At 46.8% G+C, this 19545-nt stretch overlaps 1 long non-coding RNA gene and 1 pseudogene across 5 annotated transcripts in view; both read right to left on the reverse strand.

Annotated features, from left to right (window-relative positions):
• Positions 1 to 3112: 3112 nt before the first annotated feature.
• LOC144313573 (toll-like receptor 12) lies at positions 3113 to 4121 on the reverse strand (annotated as a pseudogene).
• A 4306-nt stretch (positions 4122 to 8427) lies between these two features.
• The window catches only part of LOC144314460 (uncharacterized), a 35753-nt gene continuing 24635 nt past the window's right edge, over positions 8428 to 19545 (reverse strand). For 2 of the 5 annotated variants that reach the window (XR_013380380.1, XR_013380381.1), the window contains exons 5-6: positions 9688 to 9788; positions 8428 to 8908 (exon numbers count right to left, since the gene is read on the reverse strand). This is a non-coding gene — a long non-coding RNA (uncharacterized LOC144314460). Of the gene's footprint in view, positions 8909 to 9025; positions 9157 to 9687; positions 9789 to 19545 lie in introns of all 5 variants that reach the window. The other 3 variants (XR_013380379.1, XR_013380378.1, XR_013380382.1) reach the window with 2 other exon arrangements.

The raw sequence follows: 19545 nt of genomic DNA on the forward strand, positions 1-19545 counted from the left end.
ATTATTTGAATAATAATAATAATCAGAATAATTTCAATATAAATGCAGTTGCTTTGTACCATTATAAATACTTCGGGATATGAGCAATCTCATATGGGGTTGAACATGTGGGGTTTGCAGTCAGGCATGGATCCAGATCCCAGCCCAACTACTCCTCTAGCTGTGTGGCCTCAAATGTATTACCGTATCTCTTTTGTGTTAGGTTTTCGTGTCTGTAAAATGCAGGTGATGTAATAGAACTCACACCACAGGATGTTGTGGAGATGAAATGAGGTAACTCGGGTAAAGCATGATCTCTGGAATCAAGCTGCCTGTGTCTGAAATGTCTTCCAAATGCAGGATGTAGGGTTTGCCTCTCACTAGTTGTTAAACCTCTGGCAAATCATTTAACCTCTTTGTGCTTCAGTTTCCTTATCTGTAAAATGGGAATTTTCATAATGGCATCTATCTAATAGCATTTGTGTGAGGAATGCCTAGGAAAGTTTGTAAAGGACTTGGCCCATGCCTGGCAGGAGGTTAATAATCATTCGCTATTATTATTTTTACTAGTAGGTATGAGACTTTAGGGAAAGTAATAGTACTCAGCATATGGCAAGTGATCAATATATGTTGGCTCTTGTTAGAAATTTGGGGAATTCTATATTTTAGGTTTTTTTTTTTTTTTTTAGATTTTATTTATTCATGAGAGAGAGAGAGATAGGGAGAGAGAGAGAGAGAGGCAGAGACACAGGCAGAGGGAGAAGCAGGCTCCATGCAGGGAGCCCGGTGTGGGACTCAATCCCGGGACCCAAGGATCACACTCTGGGCTGAAGGCAGGCGCTAAACTGCTGAGCCACCCAGGGATCCCTATATTTTAGTTTTAAAGGCCCAGTTCCTCCTCACGTTCAAAGTGAAACATGTTCCAATTTATTCATTGTTGACAACTCAAGTGATTGTGCTCAGTGATCATAATAGTGACCTGTATACCACTCCTTGCTATTGAAGTCTTACAACAGCCCCATGAGGCTGGCATTATTACCTCCAACTTCCAAGGAGGAAATGGGGACTTACACAGATGAAGTGACCTGCTCAAGATCACATGGTAAGCGTCAAGCTGGAATTTAAACTGCTGGCCGTGATTCCAAAGGCTTCTTCTGGGCCCCATAGTGCATAGGGAAAAGATCACGGTTGGAGTAGAGTGGGGGTTGAGTAGAGAGAGAGACAGTGTGCCAGACATTTGAAAGAGTGTCAGGGTCTGAAGCTGGAAAGGAAGATTTGCCAGGCAAAGGATGGCAGCTTCAGGATATCTGCAGGAAGACTGTGGTGAGATAAACACCATTAGGACACAAGAGGGCGCCCCACACCCTAAATCCAGCCTGATATTGGTTGATGGTTTCCCTTTGCTTTTTTTTCTAATTAAAGCCTGGCATTTTAGGGAAGAGGAAAATTAAGGCCCTAAGAGGCCAAGTGCCCTGCCCAATGTTATATAGAAATAATCAACAGAGCCTGGACCAGCTCCCATTTCGCTGCTTCACCATCCACCAAGATTTTTTCTGTGCACAGTTGTCTGCAAGACCCCCTCTGTGCTGGGCCAACACCAGGCATCTAAGGATGCACAGGTGAATCAAACTGGTCCCTGTCCCCAGGACCTGATCTCCAATTTTTCCAGAGCGAATTTCCTTTTAGTAAATTAGTAATGCTTCCTATTAGTAAAATATTCTTGAACCCATACTTCCAACATATGTGTATCTATTTACCTATAAATGCTATACATATATGTAGTACCTATGTAATTACATAAAAAACTAACTTCTATTGAACACTTAAAATGCACTACTACCAGGTCCTTCTCTCAGTGCTCTATGCATATTTATTCACTTAACCCTCACAAAACTCTCTGAGCAAGAGTCTAATACTATCCCATATCACAAAAGAAGAAACTAAAGGTACAGAGGTTAAGTAACATAAAACCGTATGGTTAAAAAGCAGGCAGTCTAGCTTCAGAATAAAATGAGATTGAAAAATAGAAATATAAGTTTTAACATTTTTCCTAAACCCCCAGGAGTCATCTTGTGTGCACCTCTTTGAAGGCCAGTGCTTGAGGGGCCCCCAGACCTGTGTGGGCCAGTACAATGTGACCAGTACTTTGAGAAAGGGAAGTGCAGGAGGCTATGGAACCCAGAGGCAGCAGCTTATCTAGCCTGGGAGGTCAGGGAGGGCTTCTGGAGAAAGTGATAGCTAAGCTAAATCTTAAAAGATATGTAGTAGTTCCCCTGGAGGAAAGAAATTTGGGGAAAGTGTTTCTGGGTGAAGGAGCAGTGCGTGCAAAGGCCCAGGGTCAAGAGTGTATGGTGTTCTGGGAGCTCCAAGTAGTTTAGGATAGCTAGACACAGAGTGCCCAGGGGGTGGATTTCTCCTCCCAGTGTTGTTATGAGGCTCAAATAAGACCATAGGTATGGCCACGCCTTTGTGTTTTTGCTGAGGGAATAAGCAATCAGTCTGCTGCCTCCTGGGCAGCATCCCAGCTTTTTGGTCCTCAGCTGCCAATTCCTCTATAACCCAGATGGCAAATGGGGCCTCTCTGCCCCCTTGAAGATCTGATTGAATTGGCCTGGACCCCATTCCACAGTTGTCACAGCCCTCTCTCCTTCCCCATGCCCTCTATGAGTTTCCAACTTTATTTCCTCGGAGCTACAGCTTCTGTGACCTCAACCCCTACGCCTCCTGCCTCATGTGGATTTCCATCTTAAAACAAAAAGTCCAATTAAGCCAAGCGTTTCATGGATTTAGTAAATTTACTAAGGATTTGGAGATCTTGAGATCACATCACATACCACACAGCCACCTGCCATCTCCCAATTTTCTCATTCAGAGGCTCATCCAGAGCTTTCCCAAAGCCTGTGTTCCCAAAATCACCAGCTGATCCTCCCAACACATGCAGCACTCCCACCTCCCACCAGAATCTGGGTTCAGTCTCATGTGCCCACATTTACCCACTATCTCCCTGCCAGGCTGGTTTGTTTTTCCTATCCCCAACTCCAACATGCATGCACCCACTCCAGCTAAACCCAGGTTGCCCTAACCTGCTCCCCAGCCAAGCCCAGAAGCCATCCTTTCTTTCATCTTCCCTGGGTCACAAGGAAAAGTCCCCTCTGCAGAGTAGCCAGGCCAGTCCACAGTAGCCAGGGAGGTGGTGGTGGGAGACAGGCTCCAGGAAGACCAGCAGCAACACTGGGGGATGAGGGAGCAGCCAGCCAGAGGAAGGTGGCCAGATTAGCAGAAAGTTCAGGCAGAGTGACCCCAAAAGAGTTCCAACCCCCAAAGTTTTGGGACAGTGGCGCCAGAGAAAGGAGAAAAGTGGGATTCTTGGGGAGGCCCCCAGCTTCTGGCCAAGCACAGCTGGTGTGATACTATGTGCTTGTGTGTTTTGGGGGAACCACTCAAGCCAGGGCCCCACCCAGGCACTGGCACACTGGCAGGCCAAGGAAGCCCCCAGAATATACACATACTGGGTTATCTGGGGACTGTGCTCCTGGAGGCTGCCATGGAGCATAAGGCCTGTCTCCCAATCTAGCACCAAGACCTGGAGACTGCCCGGGCTCTGGAAGCAGCAGCAGGCAGTATCTCCAGCCCCGCTGTGACCAGATACAGCACCTCAAGGCTGGGCAGCTCACTGACAGCTCCTCAAGCCACCCTGGGCAGGGCCAGGCTCAAGGCCACAGTGCCCACAGCTTCAGCTCCCGTAGGCTGGGCAGCCCCGAGATGCAGTGGGCCCTAGGCTACGTCTGCCCGCCCATACCGCAGCTACTGGGGCCTGGAGAGCTGCCAGAGGAAGAAACTAGAGGCACCCTGGGAGCATAGAGCCTCCAAGTATTGCCAAGCAGGGAGAGTTGGCAAAGGGTGAGGAAGATCTTGGCGACATTCCGTGTCTCCAGCTGCAGTGCCTCGCCTTTGGCAGTCAGGGTTTGCAAGACTGAAAAGGCGAGAGAAGCCAGCTTCCAAAACTCCTTATCTGAGACTGCAGAAAGCTCCAAGCTGGTCAACAGGGACAACTCTACCCGGGAAGAACCAGAGGGGAACTGCAGTCTCAAGGTATGCAGATTCTCTGAGCCATAGAAGTTCAAGGCCAGGCTGAGCACCATGTGAGTACCCAGCAGGTTTAGGGTGATCAGTGTGAGCAGAGGAGCCAACCAGCCCTGGCCTGGGGCTGCCAGTGGATTCCTGCCAACTCTGACATCTCCAGCCCTTTAGACCCTGGAATATCTGGCCCCCCAGACAAATCAGCTGGTTTCCCTGAAGCAACAGCTCCCCGAGAGAAAGTGGCTAGGGACCGGGTACTCACCCTTTTATTGTACAGATCCAGGGCCTGCAGTCCTGACACAGCCCCTGTTCCATTTGTGCACAGCACAGCACTCCACAGTCGGTTGCCACTCAGGTACAGTCTCTGAAGCCTGGGTGTGGCAGCCAAGAACCTGGTCAGACCCTGTTAAACCTGGTTAAACCACTGTTAAGACCCAACTCTTCAGGCTGTAGCAGGAAACTAAGGCCTCCAGAGCTATGTGCCCCTTGGAGTGCATCCTAAATTCAGTTCCTACAGCTCAAAATGGGCAGGTACCCCAGCCATGTTGGTGTTTATCACAGTCAGGGTGTCCAGTCTCTGCAGTCCCAGCCCTACCACCACAGGCTGCCTCCCTGGTGATCCAGACAGGAGTCCCCAGCTGGAGGCCCTGAAGGGCCCCAGGACTGGCCACCTTTAGCCAGGTGGTGAATGACAGGTCCAACATGCCCAGCGTCCAGGCATCACCAGAGAAGCAGCTAAGCACCAGGTCTAGGACGATGTTGGCCAGCTCCCCCACATTCTGAAAGCAACTATACTTGACAGCCAGCTGCATGACTGGAAGAAAACTGAACACCCCAGCTCCCATTTAGGCAGGGGCCTAGGAAAGCAATGTACTGAGGAAGCTCAGGTTGCCCAAGCTGTTGGGGGTGGAAAGAGGTAATAGGCTCAGGGGCCAGTGAAAACACTGCTAGCAAGCCCAAGCCCCTGAGAGCTCCTGGCTGAAGCTGAGTGAGACGCAGACTCAGCCCCAGGACCTGAACTCAGCAAAGTAGCAGAAGGCATCCGGGACAGGACAGAAGTGGAACCAGTGAGACAGAGCCCCTCCACACTCTGTGGCACAGCCTCCAAGGCCTGCATCAGGTTGGTCACCGAGGAGGCCGCTGCAAGGAGGGGCGGCTAGGAGCAGCCCAGCCTGCACACAGAAGAAGAGATAAGAGTGCTCACCCATCTCAACACCAAGCCTGGTCGGCACAGAGGCAGAATCAGGACCTCACTCTCTGCCCTCTTCCCTTTACTGGAGGGGATCCCAGACCCCATCCCCTCCCTCCACACACACTCATTCAGTAGTCACAGTCCTGACAGGATGCACAGCCCCCAGGGTACCCATGAGGCTCTGGAAGGAGGGCCAGAGGGCCACAACGCTTCCAAACTGTACAATCGCTGGAAGGGTGGGACTAGCTTCGGAGATGCTTGGAGCCCAGGATCCAAGGGGCAGGGAGAGGCAGAAGTCCACTAGTGGGAGGAGGGACCCAGCTCTTGCTCTGCTGTGAACAAGCAAGCAGTGTTTCTGAGCACAGGATTTGGGGCTTAAGGTCTAGAATCTCACTCCACCATTGTCTTTCAGTGCAGGGCACGTAGCTCCGCAAGCTTTAGTTTCCTCCTCACCCCAAGTGTACTGTTACCTGCTTCACAGGATTTGCTGTAAATGACTTATGGGTGCAGAACAGAGTTTCTCTCCTCAACATTCCCTTATGCTACTTCCTCTCCTTTCTTTAGTAGAAAGTCTTGAGTAAGTCAGGGTTTTTAAAATGCAGATATTTTATAAGCAAGGTAATACATCAAAATGATGCCTTCATGAACATCTTGTAATGCTCCACGTGGAAGATTCCAAAAAGCCCAAGATTTATTCAAGAAGACTATAGGGGTCCGTTCCTGCCCTTCCAGTCTGGGGCTAGGAAGAAGGGTCTTCTAGGCTTTGATCTTGACATGCCCTACCAGGATGGAGTCAGGACTCCAGGGGAAAGCAGAAAGAAAAAATGATGCTTTATGATGATCTCAAACAATGCAATAAACTATTCAATAGAATTCAATCTGATCATGATTTTTAAAAAATAATAAACTCAGAGAGAAGAAAGATGCCTGACTTTACCCCAAGTCTACAATACATATAAATCTTTTTTTTTTTAAGATTTTATTTATTATTCATGAGAGACACAGAGAGAGAGAGAGAGAGAGAGAGAGGCAGAGATACAGGCAGAGGGAGAAGCAGGCTCCATGCAGGGAGCCCGACGCAGGACTCGATCCCGGGTCTCTGAGCCGAAGCTGTTGGAGGTAGAAAGGTAGATGCTCAACCACCAAGCCACCCAGGCGTCCCTACAATACATATAATTCTTTTTTTTTTTTAATACATATAATTCTTAATGGCGAACCATTTATTGCATTCAATTTAAAGCCAGGAACGAGGGATGCAGGCCTTAGCCAATAGAATAAGAAAAAGAACAGAAATTAAAATTATAAGAATTTTATTTATTTATTTTTTTAGTGTTTTTTAAAAATATTTTATTTATTTATTCATAGACACACAGAGAGAGGCAGAGACACAGGCAGAGTCCGAGAGGGAGAAGCAGGCTCCATGCAGGGAGCCCGACGTGGGACTCAATCCCAGGTCTCCAGGATCACACCCCAGGCTGCAGGCGGCGCCAAACCGCTGAGCCACCGGGGCTGCCCAAAATTATAAGTATTTTAAAAAACAGAAGGGTCATCATTTATAAGATGCTGTGACTGCCTACATAGGCATTCCAAGAACTTCTAGAAACAAACTTAAAACTAAAGAGTGTTTAGCAAAGGTGCTGGATACTAGATACTTAAATAAAAACAATAACTACAAAAACCTTTCTTATACACCAGTGCACCACTGAGAGTCTCAACAGAAAACAGCACATTCAAATCACATTTTTTCTAAGGGTTTGTGTGTAAAGAGACTAATCACAAGCCTGTTAGCGGGGCTTAAGGGTACCACAAGGGACCCGGAACTGGCAAACACAGGAGCTGTCCTCATGCCTAGAACTGAAGGTGATTGCATTTCATCAGATCTAAGATGCTCATTTTTTCCCCATATTTTTTAACACCTTTGAGACAGAGCTGTGTCCTACAATTAATGACACCTTGCTATTGCTGGTAACCAGGCAGCATTCATAATATGATCACTGTTGCCTGTGCATATGCATACTTGGTCATAGCTGTTCATATTATTAGCACTTCAGCTGAGTTATGGATATTGTTGATACTACCCATTTTTATTTGGTTGTGCTTTACAATGTCTTTAAAAATATTACACTGTAATTCCACATTGAAATGAAACGTTATTGTATGTGCAAGAAGAGCATGGAAAGAGAGCAAAAGGGGCGCATATTCTCTGTTGGAGAAGTAACATGAGAGGAACTCAGAGGAGGACTATAAATATGAAGGCGTTTGAGGAATACCATAATCAATCAATTTCTTATATTTTAATTTTTTGTGTGTGCAAAAGTTATGCAAGGTAAAAATCTATGTCTAAATACGTACAAAATAGCTCTAAGTTATAAGTGATGAGAAATCATTGTGTCATCATGTAACTGGATCATTTTCCTTAATGGTATGTAAAATAATGGTTTGTTCTACAACTGATTCTTAGAGTCAATCAAATGCAGTAATTTAACTGTTTTAAACTAATTTTTCTCTTCTTTCCTCTCCACCATTATTTTTTAATAGTGTATTGGTGGTGGTGAATTTTACAATGTATTGCTCAGATTGTAGAATTTTGAAATAAGATAGTAGTCATCAGAGGAGGCACCCTATCCCGCAGCACATGGACTGGCAGCTGGATATAATTACTCCAAGATTTAGGTTGATTCCTTGGGGATGAGAAAATACATTATCAATTGTTCAAAAGATGATTGGTTGTAGTATAGTTTTTGGAAGCTTTATTTTGAAGTGTAAGTATTGGGTAAAGGGGTTATGTCAATGGGCAAGCCAAGAGGTAGACAGAGTGAGCGTTTGTTATTCATTTAGCATCCAAATTCCCTTCCTTTATGCCTGTAAGTAACCATGTCCACCTTGCCTCTAGTGGTTAAATGCTACCGGTTGGGGTCTACTGCTCTAGGATCCTGAAAACATTACTGAAATCAGGTGTCCATGTCAACTGCAGCTTCCTACAACTATTCTAGTCTTACAAAGAACAATCACAATAGAGTTTTTCAAAGATGACAGTATTAATGCTCACTAATGCTTTCAGAGAGGGATTGTCTTCTGGGCCCATTCTGGGGATACAGTTAGTGAGTGGGGAACATAGTGCATATGGCAATGTACTCAATAATTCAACCTCCCCTCTTCTATTGTATACCAAGGAATTCAAGGCATCTTAACCTGGTTTATTAGATCACTGGTTAGTCCAAGATCCAGTCAACCAACAAAGTGAACAAATTACAACACGTCTGGTTACTCAAACTAGTCTATTGAAATAAAAACCTCTGGTAAATGCATCCATAGCAATACATTCAGTATAATCTAAAATCATGTTGCATTCCAGGCCTGCTTCTCAGATCTATTCTTCTCCTTCCCCCGCTCTGCTCCACATCACTGGCATGCCAACGCCTGCAAGGTATATTTTCTGACTCTCTGGCAGTAAGAGGTTGGAGGGCAGGAGAAGAGGTAGAGATGTTTTCTCCTCCTTCTCTGTTGGTGGCATCTTCAACATCAGTTATGATTCTTCTTCCATAGTCCCAACTTCCACTGGTTGGAAGGCCTGTGCATATGCATAGTTCCAGCTTCCACTGGTTGACTCTGGGACCCGGGTTCCAGTAACACTACCTCTTCCCCTTCTTCCTGTCTCTGCAAGAAATTTGAGATTCTTCAATCACAGTCATAAAACACTCTTAGCTTTTAGGTGGACAATTGAGCTGAGTAGTTAGGATAGGAGCTTAAAGTCTCTGTGCCCCTCATACTGACCTATGGCATGGCTGCTCAGCCTCTAGAGCTTTGCTTTCAATAGACACTTCATTCCAGGTGACCGAAACTTTTCATTCAATTGACTGCTTCACCTGACTGCTTCACCATTGCATGTCTGATCTGTCAGAGTCCTAAGATTTAAAGTTGAGGTTTCACTGCTCTTGGTCCCACTTGCTGCTGCTGGGGCTACCTTGCCCTGTTGATCCCTCAGAAGTTAGATGCTGGAGCTGCTGCCCCTTCTGCCCCATTAAAAAAGGGATTCTGACTTAGTTTCCCTTTGTTATGGTTACCAGGAGATTGATTTGCTTTAGACTAATTCCCCACCTAGGAGCTGAGGGGGCCAGCATTTGATGGAAAACTCTGGAATCCTTTCCTTCCTCAGTCGTTCAGGGATCTCAAGAGACTTGAGACTTGCCTGAGCTGGAAAGGCACTCTGGGTTCATGAGGATCAAGCAAAGAGCAGGTGATAGAGCTGGGATCAGAACCCAGAATCATGATCAGGTCAGGGGAAGGTGATGGGACAGAGGGAGTATTGGTGGCAGCAAGAGGCCTCCACTCCTAAACATGGGAAATGAAGTGAGACTCTCAGAGCCCAGATGACCCCTCCCACCATCCTCCTGGCCCACTGTACCCCACACACATTCAGAAAACAGAGGTCTCACCATCTCCTCCTTGGGATGTGATGTGAGGAGTTTATGGAGGGATGCTGAAGTCAGACCAGTTCTCATGTTGTAGTCCTGCCAGAGTTGTCCAGAGAACTGCTCTGGGAAGAAGGAGAATGGAGATACCAGGTTGGAAAAGAAATGAAGTGGAATAACAAAATAAATATAATATATAAAATAAAAAGAAACAGATGCCTTTGCTTTGGGCAGGGGTCACTTTCTGGTGGTGCTTTCTCTCTCCGTCCATCTATCTTTCTCGCCTCTATGCCCAGTACATCCTTTCCCCCCTACTTTCTGTCCATCCCCTGTCTCCACCTCCTCCTCCCGGCCAACCCCACAACCCTGCCTAGGCGCTCCTGTCCCCTCAGAGGACAGACTTCTGAGGCACCCAAGTGACGGTCTTCTCTGAGCTGTTAACTTGGCAACCAATATAATTTCGAATCATAACCAGTTCTTAGTGATTTCACTGCATAAGCAATTCAGGTAACATCATTGAAATTCTAAATAAAAAGAAAAGTTGTATTATAGACAGCTCTGCCATCACCAGATCAAATGGCTTTTACTTGCATGAGTTCACTTCGGTTCCTGTCCCAGCTTTAAATACTTTTCCCATAACCACAATTCTTACACTTTCCTATGTGCCAGGCATCCTGAGAGGCACATTAAACAATATCAGCCCAGAAATATTTTATTTCCCAGAATCCCCCCTTTTTTGGGTTACCTAGAATCCCTTTTGATAATAAAAATAACCAACATTTGTTGAGAATGTACTGTGCTAAACACGATGCTCTCATGACCCAGTTTGTGTATACTTTTCACTCATGTTCTCTAGGTGAAGAAATGTGGTCCAAGGAACTGCAGTGGCCTATCCAAGGCCTATCCTGACATGGTTAGTTTCCTCCTCTGGATAAAGGTAAGAATGTGGGGGTGGTTGGGTGGCTCAGTCAGCCTTCAGCTCAGGTCATGATCCTAGGGTCCTGGGATGGAGGTCCACATCAGGGTCCCTGCTCCGAGGAGAGTCTGCTTCTCTCCCCCTCCCTTACCTCCTCCCTCCCCCTCTCTTCTTTCTCTCTCCTTGCCCCTCCCCCATTCACACTTAAGCTCTCTCTCTCTTGTCCTCTCAAATAAATAAATAAAATCTTTTTCTTTTTTTCTTTTCTTTTCTTTTTTTTTTTAAGTGGCTCAGTGGTTGAGTGTCTGCCTTTGGCTCAGGTCATGATCCCAGGATCCTGGGATGGAGTCCTGCATCAAGCTCCCTGGGGGGAGCCTGCCTCTCCCTCTGACTATGTCTCTGCCTCTCTCTCCGTGTCTCTCATGAATAAATAAAATCTTTAAAAAAATGTGGCAATGGGGATGCCTGGGTGGCCTAGCAGTTGAACGCCTGCCTTTGGCTCAGGGCGTGATCCTGGAGTCCCAGGATCGAGTCCCACGTCAGGCTCCCTGCATGGAGCCTGCTTCTCCCTCTGCCTGTGTCTCTGCCTCTGTGTGTATGTGTGTGTCTCTCATGAATAAAGAAATAAAATATTTTTTAAAATGTGGCAATAATTTTAAAAAAGAGAGAGATGAGAATGTCCCAGTTACTACTTCCCATTTGGGTTTTCATGGACCGTTGGGGTTTGACTGTGAGTTCCTTTGTTGTCACTATCTTTGTGGCTTTGGTGTTTTCAGGTGTAATTCCCAGCAGCCCTGGGGAAGAATGGCCTTGTTTCCTGTTATTTCAGACATCACAAGGACAGACAGAGGGGTCAAAACAAGGGCTACAGAGGGAAGATAGATGCGTTGATACATAGAACAAATGGGAACCCAGCCAGAGTAGCTGGGGAGAACCTGAGGGGAAGAGCTCCCCATGGGCCCACAGCAGTGATAGCCCCTGTAGGGAGGGGAAGGAGGCCACCCCAGAGCAGCCTGGGCTACTCTTTTGTCTTAGTTGAGGCTCCTTTGGTGTTCAGGAACAGAAATCAAGTCAGACTTTCCCAGGCACAATTTTTTGGGAAGATGTGGAGGTATCTCATGGAATCCTAAATCAGCCATACCTGGGAAAGGACTGAAGCCAGGGAGTGGGGCAGTCAGGCACCTTCCAGTAGTTTCTCTCCCATCTCTGCTTCAACTTTCAATTCTCTCCTGAACAGCCATCTCTGCTTCGGTGCTTTCATGGCTGACAATGGCCAACCCATCCCAAAGGACCACCAGGCTGAGCTAAACCCAAGGCCAGCTTTGGAGGGTGCAGAAGCCCCATCCCTCCTTTCTCCAGTCATGTTTACCCATCCCAAACATTTCCACCACCCACCCTGTCTGCCTGAGGCCTCCCAGCTACTGATTTTGATACCTTCTCCCTGAGCCCACTTGCCCTACTCCTCCCACCAGATCTACTGCGAGAGCCCTGAGGGAAGAGAAGCCAGCATTTTCCTTCCTTGGAGACCACCGAGAAATCCCTCTCCATATGGCTCCCAGTCTGTGTTGTGAGCTTGTTGGGATGCTCTGCTTGGGGATGAATGGCTTTCTCCACAGCTCTGGGGAGAGAAGCAAACATTTCCTTGCTCAGGAGAGTAGCAAAGCAAACCATTGTTCCATTCCCAAAGAGAGCTTACAATTTGGGCTGTAAAGGGCCATTGGGTTCTAGTTTTTCAATGTTCCCTTTCCTTTGGGCCTGCAGATTTCATTATTTAGACAGTCTTCTTTGTTTTTTTTTTTAATTTTTTATTTATTTATGATAGTCATACAGAGAGAGAGAGAGAGAGGCAGAGACACAGGCAGAGGGAGAAGCAGGCTCCATGCACCGGGAGCCCGACGTGGGATTCGATCCCGGGTCTCCAGGATCGCGCCCTGGGCCAAAGGCAGGCGCCAAACCGCTGCGCCACGCAGGGATCCCGACAGTCTTCTTTGTTGACGAAGTGTGCAAGCTTTGTTAGACAGTTACCCAATTTCCCACTTGTGTTCACAGCTATTGTAAGCCAGGCATGGGTACAGAGGCCAAGAGGGCAGAGTTTCTGCCCTTGAGAGGCTCATGGAGGTAACAAATCCATGAAAAAAGGAGTAACCCAGATGTTCTCTTGTTTCTCCTGTTTTCAGTCCACACTTCCTTTTAATGAGTAAGCAGCAACAATTCGAGCTCTCAATCTGCAAAGACTTTAGGAAATCTGGTCTCTTCCAGGTTCCCTTTTCCAAGGATCTTTGAGAATTCTCACATATTCCAGTTATTCATTGTGGTTGTCACTTGTCACTGGACCCTGTGTCTGAACACTGGCAGGGCCTGCCCTCAGGAGAGCTGCCCTCCTCAGGCCCCAACTTCCCATACAACTTTGCCTAACATGGGACTATTCTCAGGGAAACTCCAAGCTCCCTCATCACCTCTGCTGTCTCTCCCTGGGTGATCTCATCCGGTCCCATGGCTTTTAAATACCATCTGTCATATTTGCCAATGACTTTACAAATCTGTTATCACCACCAGTGACTTTTCCCCTGAGCTCCAGACTCTTACATCCAACTATCTATTTGTCACCTTTACTTTTTTTTTTTTTTTTTTTTTTTGTCACCTTTACTTGAAAGTCAACTAGGCAATTGGAACTCAATTTAAAAAAAACAAATTCCAAATTTCCTGACCTGCCATGCCTGCCCCAACTTGGTCCCCTCCAAGTGTCTCCATTTCAGGGACATCTCAGTACATAGTGTGACACCATCCACTTAGTTGCTGGACCTACAAATCTGAAAGTGCAGGTGCACCTCATTCTTCCCTTTGCTGACTCCCAGCAGCTAACTCTGTTGATGCCACCTCAGAACCTATTCTGCATCTGCCCACTTTTTTCCATCTCTTGTCTAAATGATGACAATGGTATCCCGACTCCCTCTGCTTTCACTCCTGCCCTCTGCAACACATCTTCCACACAGCATCCAGAGTGCTTCTAAAATTATAAACCAGATCATATCACTCTCCTGATTAAGTCCTTTAATGGTGGGATGCCTGGGTGGCTCAGTGGCTGAGCGTCTGCCTTTGGCTCAGGGTATGATCCCTGGGTCCTGGGATCAAGTCCCACATCGGGCTCCTTACATGGAGCCTGCTTCTCCTCCCTTTGCCTGTGTCTCTGCCTCTCTTTCTGTGTCTCTCATGAATAAATAAATAAAATCTTTTAAAAAAATCCTTCAATGACAAAAAAAATCCTTAAATGGCTTCTCATCACATTTTTATAGAGATGGGGAGAGAGAACAGGGGAGGGGAAGAGGGAGAGGGAGAGAGAATCTTAAGCAGGCTCCATGCCCAGTGTGGACTCCAATGGACTCTTAGGACCCTGAGATCAGGACCTAAGCCAAAATCAAGAGTCAGACACTTAACTGACTGAGCCACCCAGGCACCCTTCTCATTACATTTAGAATAAAAACTCAGTTTCTTGCTCTGATGACAACGGCCTCCTGCCTGCCTCTCTGCCACCACTGAATACTGTCCAAACAGCTCCTGCTCTCCAAGTCTCCCCTCTTTCTTGTTCTCCCCTTCTCTCTTACAGCCACACTTCATCTTCTCTCTGTTAATCAGAAGGACCAGGCCTACCTCCACCAAAGGATCTTTGCAAAAGCCACTCTCTTTGTCTGGTGAGCTCTACCTCGCCTTTGAGAGCCTGTGTGTGCATGCGTGTGTGTCTTCTTACTAATCATGAGTTAATCCTACAAAGTGAATGGCTTTGCATATGCTTTACCACTTTTGGAAGTTTCTGCCTGAGACAAAACAATTCTCCTAGGCCATTAGGAGGTTCTGTTCTCCCGTCATATTTTCTTAGCAGATCACATGCCTTTGAGCAAAACAGAGCAAAACACTTTGAAGTCTTTCCAATAATAATAAAAAAGAAGCCATAATTTGGGAAGAAGAAGAAGAAGAAGAAGCAGAAGCCATAGCAGCAGCTGGAGGAGGAAGAAGAAATAGACTAAGACCAAATCATTACGTGAGGTTAAAAAGGATCATATTGAAATAATAAAAGCTATATTACTAGAGTAACAAAACATACAAACCATGGCTTTTAGAAAGATAAGGAGAAGTTAATAGAAGCAAAATGGTAATTTTCAATTATTTGCCCTGCAAATGGTAGACTGCTATGTTCCAGGCACTGTCCTGAGTGGTAGGGAATAAGCAGTGAACAAAATATACAACACCTCTGAGCTGTGGAGCTCACTTCTAATGGATGAGAAAAGACAATTTTAAGTAAATATACAATATGTTTTGTAATAATGAGTTCTATGGAGAAAGATAAAGCAATCAAGGGAGTTGGGGAGAGAACCAGGGGAGGGTTGGGGTTGCAATTTTAAATAGCATGGTTCAGGAAGACCACCTCTAATGAGGTGACATTTGAACTGAAGCCTGAAGAATGAGAGAAAGATCCACACTGGTCTCTGGAGAAGAGCACTCAAGACAAAAGAAAGAGCAAATGCCCTAGTGTTGCAATGTATTTCTAACTTCCAAGGCTAAGTTAGAAAAGCTTTTGCCTTGTTCTCACTCTGCAGACACTCACCCTTGGAACCTAGCCACTCTGCTGTGAAAAAGCCCAGGCTACGAGTAGAGGCCATAGGTATTCCAAGTCACAGCCTCTTCTAATGTCCCAGCATCCAGTGCCAGACATGTGAGTGACAGGGCCTTCAGATGAGTCCAGCTGTCCTTGCTGATGCCGAGTGGAGCAGAGATGAGCTGTTCCTGCCAAGTGTTGCCCACGTGGCAGGTCTGCCAGCAAAATGAATGTGGTTGTTTGGGGTTGGTGCGTTATGCAGTGATAGAGAGCTAAAGCAGTAGGAAGTTGTGAAAGCATTTTGTATACCGGAAAGCCATCTACAGAAATGGATCATTAGTTGGTAGACATCCTGAGCTCATCTCATGACTCCAGCTACAAGTTTTTCTGAGCTGGCTGTCATCTCAGGCCAGGCTCTGACTCCTTGCAGCAGCAGGTAGCGTTACCTGTGACACCTCACAACCATAATCTGGTTCCAGGCCTCCTCTACTCTCAAGCACCCTCCCCCTCTATCAGGCGCCCCCTTTGCAACCTCCCCACAGAACTCCTTCCACATACATTATCCAGCTATGTCTCTGTGCTTTTTCTCATACTTTTTTTTCTGGCTGAAAAACCTTTTTCTCCTTGGGCCGCAGGGACTTACTTCACTCAATCTTATCCAAGGCAGGACACCAAACCTTCCTGTGGGAGAGAACTTTTTCCCATTTCTCTATTGAGATCTGAGAATTGCTTGCTAAAAATATGCAGGACCCAATGCCCAATGCCTCTCAGCAGTGGATGGAGGAATGAGGTGGAAGGGAGCCACCACCACCCGCCAATGGAGAGGGAAGAGAGGAGAGAAATTGGAATAATCTGTGTGAGTTTGGGGCTGTGATTTTGAGTGATCAGATGGTCTCCAGCTCCCTGGAAAGTATACCCACCAACTTTTATTGGTTCCCAAGCACACCTCACTTACGTTCAAGGACAAGTCCTTTCCCACAGCAGCCCTGCCATTTTGCTGACCCTCAGCCCTCTCCACACTCCTGCTGAGCTGACCCATCCTTCAGAGCCTGATTTCCATAGCCGCTCCTGCCGGGCACAGCTGGTGTGGGCCATGCCTGCAGCCATGCTGCCAGAGGGCCTGGGCAATGGCACTGCCCCTGCTTCATTGCTAGGCACAGCACACACAGTAAGGGATCATTTGTTGGGAGAATAAGTAAAAACTACAACTGTACTTCGTGAAAGTCTTCCTAGATTTTGATCTGGTGCCTGGATCTTCCTCCCCATAACCTCCCAGGCCCAGCAGCACTCTGACCCCCTAGGTGATCTGTAGTAGCAGGAGGCTCCTTCCCTTTGTGTTACAGGGATAACTTGGGTACTCACAGTCCTTGTCAGCCTGCAGGGATGAAAGAGGCCTTGATATCACTTGGGACAAACATGTTGCTAGCTCAGTACTGCACCATCCTAACCCAGGTAACGGCTGGGCTCAGAATCATCACAAGCTCACTCTGCCCTTGGCATCTGTGGGAGTCCCAGAGTTGTCCCGTGCATGCTTCCACATGCTGCTCATGCTGCCTCCTCCGCTCTACCCTTGACATCACTCAGGCAGATGCTCGCCTGGCAGGGCTTACCTCTGAATGCCTCTTAAGATTCTGCTGGACTGCTGGTCAGTGCCTGTTCCCCTCATACTACTCTTGCCTTTTCACTCCTAGGATGATAGAGAAATGAGTCTCCTTCCGTCATGCCACTCCCTTAGCCAGGAATCCCTTACCTAAGTCCCAAGGTGGCACTTTTATTTAGACTGTTGTTTTGTTTTGTTTACATCTATGGATACACAGATGCTGGAGCCAGAGCCATGACCTATCCATGTCATTCAGACTCTGAGTTGAGGCTCATTCTTCATTTCAGTTTCCTTTGTGCATTCAGCTACTAGCTACCAAGGGCCTGTGTTTAAGTTATGGCAATAACTTGGCACATTAATTTTGTACTGCTGTTCAACAGATTACTGCAATCTTAGTGGTTTAACACAACATACACACATTCACAGTATTGGAGGTCAGAAGACTGCAATAGGTATGCAGACCCTTCTGGAGGCCATGAGGGAGAATCCATTTCCATGCCTTTTCCAGCTCTTAGAGGCCACCCATGTTCTTTGGCTCATGGCCCTATATCATTCCAACCTCTGCTTCTCTCATCACATCTCCTTCCCTGACTCTGACCCTCCTGGCTTCCTCTTACAGGGATCCTTATGATCACATTGGCTCTGCCTGGATAATCCAGAATAACCTCCCCCATCTCTAAATCAGCTGAATCACATCTGCAAAGTGCCTTTTGCCACATAAGAAAGGCAATATATTCTGAGATTTGGGGGATTAAAAACATGGGGAGATGTCATTCTGCCTACCACACTGGGTATCCAGTTGAATGGAGTCTATCTGACGGATGCATACTCCTTTCCTGTAATTTATCCTCTAGCACTCACCTTTCTCCTCCCAGTTTGCCAAACACACTTGTTCATACCTGAACCCTAATTGTGAGCCAAGTCCAAGTTCTTTTCTCAAGAGCCTCCTCTTCAGCCCCCCTATAAATCAGAATAGACAGATTTCCCCTTCCTGGGGGGCCCATTCCATCCTTAGAGGTTAAGGCCTCTGGCTCTCCTGTTAGTGTCACAGAGAGAACTCAGATATTCCGGTGAGACTATTTGTGTGTGTGTGTGTGTGTGTGTGTGTGTGTGTGTGTGTTTTCTGGTGAGACTATTGAGTCCATGGTACACGTGCATATATCCACATATAATCCTGGGTGAATTTCCTATCACTTCCTCTTGCCTGTCCAGGCCACTCTCCACTCACCTCCACCCTGTTCTCTATACCAGGTGATTGACCTCCACAAACCACATCAGTGAGCACTCTTGTCTTCTGGATTCCTGTCTGGTTCAGCCAATGGGAACTCCAGCCGGAGATGAGAGGGTGGAGAAGAGTGTGGGCAGGGTTTGCCTTCCCCTGACTGCCTCCCTGTGGGGTGGCCCAGGACTGCTATATTCTTCCCTGAAGGCCTTAGCTCCTGTTGGCCGCTGTGGGTTCAGGCAACTGTTCTTTTCCCCACAGGCATCCAGGCTGTAGAGATAGCCCCAGATTTCACACAATCTCTTGTGGGTTCCTCAAACTCTGCCCACCCTTTGTACAGACCCTTCATTAAACTTTTCTCAAATTATCCAAATTGAGTGTTTCGACTATTTTCTGATGGGATTCTGACTGTTATGTTCTCCAAAATGTAACTCAGACGTCTGCCAAGCTTCCCGGGCCTCAATGAATGATCTTGTGATATAATTTAGATCTGAGTGTTGGCAGCTCAGTAACTCCACACCTAGTCACTGAACAAATTCAGTTCCCTTATAACCTCCTAGAATTCTTGAGTCCCCAGGGATTGCTCACAACTGGTCACTCCTTACATTCCCTCCATGCCTCCTCTGCTCATGCTATGGTCCTAGGCCCTTTATGGACAGAATGGAGTTTCTAATTCTGTTGGGATCCAAGCTCTTCCTGAGACCTCAGTACTTTTCTCTAAGCCACATTGAGGTGGTTTGGGTAGGCTGTGGATATGCAAGTCAAAGCCACGTGACTCTAAATCTGACTTAATATAGACATGTGCATGCATACCTTCTTTCCTGATCAACTATTTGCCAAAACCTCTCCTGTGCCAAGAGCTGGTTTACTGAGAAAATGGAGCCGTTGGGCAGGAATTGGGGGGGGGGCACAACCCCATCCCACATCCGTAAGAATAACCACTTCACCATTCATCTTCACCACCTTCCTCATCTCAGAAGATGTGTTTCTCTTTCTGTTCAAGGCTCATCCCTACATTTTTGCTCTTGGCCCCACGCCCTCCTGTCTGCTCTGACAGCTGTCTCTATCTAGCACAGGGAGCTAATTCCTCTTTCTACATCTTTGAACTCTCCTCTATGGAAATACTCTGGTTTGCCTGCAACTGTTCTCAATGTTTTCTTAGTGTGAAGAAGAGGAAGAAGGAGGAGGAGGAAGAGGGGGAGGCAACACCCTCTTTTGTTCTAGAGTTGGCTATTTCTGCCTCTCCTTCTCTTCTCCAAGTTACCCAAAAGAGCTACCTCACACTTCTAACTCCATATCCTCATTTCTCATCATCGACCCACTGCAGTTTCACTCCTGCCGTTCTGTAGTCAAAGAACTTCTTAGATGTCAAGCCCAATGGATACCTTTCATCCTCATCTTATAGGATTTCCCCACTGCATTTAACTATATGGACCCCAGAGTCTTCCATTTCCCCCCACCCCCACCAAAGGCGGGGTCCTCGTAGCAGAGACTTTGAACTTCCAGACACGGGTTTCTTTCCCTCTTCTTTTTTTTCACACCCTGCCCCCCAC

This window comes from Canis aureus, chromosome 5, assembly GCF_053574225.1.
Source record: "Canis aureus isolate CA01 chromosome 5, VMU_Caureus_v.1.0, whole genome shotgun sequence".
Lineage (NCBI taxonomy): Eukaryota > Metazoa > Chordata > Mammalia > Carnivora > Canidae > Canis > Canis aureus.